A 3,072-nucleotide genomic window follows, 5' to 3' on the forward strand; every position below is an offset into this window, starting at 1 on the left:
GTGCGTGTGCGTGCGCGCGCGCGCGCGCGTGTGTGTGTGTGTGTGTGTGTGTACCTACAATCGGATGTGTTCAGATTAATTAATGTTCAAAGTGGCTACCGTTTACTTCGACGCAAGCAAGTACTTTTGTCTGGAAATGACTTGTTGCATGAAAAATTTTATCAGCATCTAGAGAACGAATTGCCTTGCATATTCTTCGAATCATATCTTCTTTTATCGTAGGACGTTCACGGTATATCAGATCTTTTATTCTTCCCCATAAATAATAATCGAAAACAGTGAGATCCGGTGATCGTGGTGGCCACTGATGTAGGCCATATTTGCCTATCCATTTGTCTCTAAACATATCGTTTAATCGGTCACGGGCAATTCTAGATGTATGCGCTAAGCATCCGTTTTGCTGAAACCACATAATTTGACAATTGTAAGAGTATTTTCAAGCAAGAGCTGAAGATCGTTTTCAATAAAATTGGTATATCGAACACCGCTGAGGTTTTCTTCAAAGAAAAACGGTCCAATGATATGTCTATCAATAATTCCACACCAAACATTAACTTTCCAAACACGATGGTCAGTTTCTCGGAACTAATGAGGATTTTCTTGTGCCCAATAACGATAATTATGATTATTTATAGAACCATCACTTTTAAAAGTGCTTTCATTAGAAAATAAAATTTTGTAATGAAAGTTTTGCGATTGTTGACATATCCAATTGCAAAATTCGAGTCTGCGTCTAACATCGGTATTCGTTCTTGGTGAAGTGTCATTTTGTACGGATGTAACTTGTTTTATTTGAAAATCCGCGAGATTGTACTAGCACTGATACCAGATTCTTTTTCCATACACCTTAATGAATCATGGAGATGCAATTGCAAGAATTTCTGGCGCCCTTTAGGCCCTAATTGGGCGTCAAATTTGTCTACCTCTATTGTAATCAGGTAGAGTAATATCTTCATTATGTTTACTACACGAGAAAGATTCTCTTTCTTATGTCGAATTTCTAATAATTAGATGCCAATTCATGGACGCGAATCAATTCTTATTGATCAGCCATGTCGTATTCATACGTAGAAGTTTTGGATATGATACTGATTTTAGGTGAATGTGGAGGTCAATTTAGAGCAACTGAAAGATTATGACGAGAATGATACCCGAATCGCATTCCTCATTCACATCATATTTTTTTTCGCTTAGCTAAGCGAATTGCTAATAAAGGTATTATTCTATTTGATTACAATAAAGGTAGACAAATTCAACATCCAATGTGCTTGATATAAAAGTTTCATATTTTTTCGTGTACCTTTAATCTAAATCCGCAATAAAAGATACCATGTAATCCATCCAATAAAAATAATCAATTTAGCGGCTAAGGCTATCTTTGTCTTCTAATCACTGAAAACGAAGATAGCTTTAATTGTGACCTTCTTCTTGTAGTTGAATAACTAAAAAATACCTCTATTGAAAAAAAATCTGGAAGATTATGTGGAAACGACGAGGTAGCAACACTTTATTCTATATTATTTGACATCTGAACGTATTATATGGATTTTTTCACGATGTAATTTTACCATATCATTTTTCTATATGGTTTTCTCCGTATAGTTTTTAGCATATGAATTTTTTTCAATACGGACAACATCAAATATTATGTAATTCATGTTACATGTGTTCATATTTGTAGGCTATAAAACGCGATTATTGTGGGTGGATAATGTATGGATCCTGTGCAGAGATTCAAGCCCATAACTGCTTCAAAAGCTATGAAAGCAAATTTTTCCAATAATAAAAATTTATCCATAGTCTCGTTGTCGACGAGAAAGGCTGTGGTACAATGAGTAATTTAATTTGCAAGAAAATATTTACAAATTAGTTTTCAAATATTAAAATATTCAGTAAGTATACTCATTTATGTATAAACAGGAATGAAGGAAGTAGAAGAAAGTACACAGAGGGATGCACCATCATCAGAGAATAGTAATAATTCTACTCCATATTCAGACATCATGGATGAGATGCTCATTGATGCAATAGAGCAGAGACCAGGTCTATGGAATCAAAAATTGCCAGTTCAAAAGTCCTTATGTACGACAAGAGTTATAGGATGAAGTCTTTAACAGTCTTGATAATATAAAATTATTTTACTTCATTTTATGTAGATACTCATAAATGTATATTTATGCCTATATTCAGAACGCGCTTTTAAAAATTTTAGAGCATATTTTTATCATTCTATCTTCATCATTCATTAGACGGTTAAATGAAAAATAAGAATAGAATAACAAAAACGCGCACTAACATCTTTAGAAGCACATTCTGAATATGGGCCTTAATCTGCATTCGCAAATGGGTTGATTTACTTTAATATTTTTATAAGCTGAATTTGAACAATTCTAGGGATTTTTAGGTTTTAAGGACGTAGCATGGATGAAATCTCGATGATCGTATCTGAGGGACTGTTATTCAAAAGTCCGCAAAAAAAAATGAAAGGTTATGTACGCAGCGGATCAGGTGCGGAAGCGGGACATCCGCAGAAAAGTACTTTTCGCTTCTATTCAAGAATGCAATTTTTGGACGAAACTGCACAGGAAATGCCGTGCGTAATAACTTATTTGATATATAGGCTTTAGAATATGAAAAATATGGTACATTTTTTATTTATCTTTATTATTTATTTTAGTACAATGAGCTCTGTACCACGAAACATATATCATAATGAAGATTGTGTATCGAGTCGGAACTATTTGGAATTTCAACAATGAAATTTCAGTAATGTATCGTCTCTAACAAATTTTCAGACATTTGTGAAACAGCAAGTAGTTCGGCTCATTGCAGACGACTAACAAAAAAACAAAGAGAAGAATTAATTTTAAATAACTAATATCTCATAGATATTCATAATTAACTGATACATTTTCATACTTTTCAATTTAATAAATTTATATTATACTGATTCTCTTTATAGACTGAAATTGATTTTTTATATTTTGCATTTTCTTATATTTTTTTAGTATCTTATATTTTATTATTGTATAGTAATATTACATAGCATTTTATAGTATTATACAGTATTTT

General features: G+C 32.5%; 1 pseudogene; it reads left to right on the forward strand.

Annotated features, from left to right (window-relative positions):
• The first annotated feature begins 1,922 nt into the window (after positions 1-1,922).
• On the forward strand, positions 1,923-2,597 carry LOC108745872 (annotated as a pseudogene).
• Positions 2,598-3,072: the final 475 nt, after the last annotated feature.

Source organism: Trachymyrmex septentrionalis, unplaced genomic scaffold (genome assembly GCF_001594115.1).
Source record: "Trachymyrmex septentrionalis isolate Tsep2-gDNA-1 unplaced genomic scaffold, Tsep1.0 scaffold153, whole genome shotgun sequence".
NCBI classification, from domain to species: domain Eukaryota; kingdom Metazoa; phylum Arthropoda; class Insecta; order Hymenoptera; family Formicidae; genus Trachymyrmex; species Trachymyrmex septentrionalis.